The sequence below is a fragment of the Ananas comosus genome, unplaced genomic scaffold, assembly GCF_001540865.1.
Source record: "Ananas comosus cultivar F153 unplaced genomic scaffold, ASM154086v1, whole genome shotgun sequence".
Lineage (NCBI taxonomy): Eukaryota > Viridiplantae > Streptophyta > Magnoliopsida > Poales > Bromeliaceae > Ananas > Ananas comosus.
The window spans coordinates 1-321 of NW_017893414.1; positions in this window are offsets into that span (position 1 = coordinate 1).

Here is a 321-nt window from a genome sequence, read left to right on the forward strand (position 1 = left end):
TTATATGGTTCAGTATTTTTATTATATTTGAAAATATGGATTTTCGTGAATATAATAAACGGATTTCTGGATTTTGTAAAATGAAAGGTTTTCTACCCCTCGTGGTAGCGTTTTTTTTTAAAGAATAAATGTTTCCGTGCAGGAAGTAGTTTTCAAAAGGTTTATGTGGATTTATGCTTAAATGTGAATCTGTAGTGAATGGTGTATGAATATATATAACGTTTGGTTATTTGTATGTTCATTTGTTGTGGTTGTGCCTGGATGACTTCTTGTACTTGTGCGACGCCGTGCAAATACAGGGGAGACTCTGTCCGTGTGAAC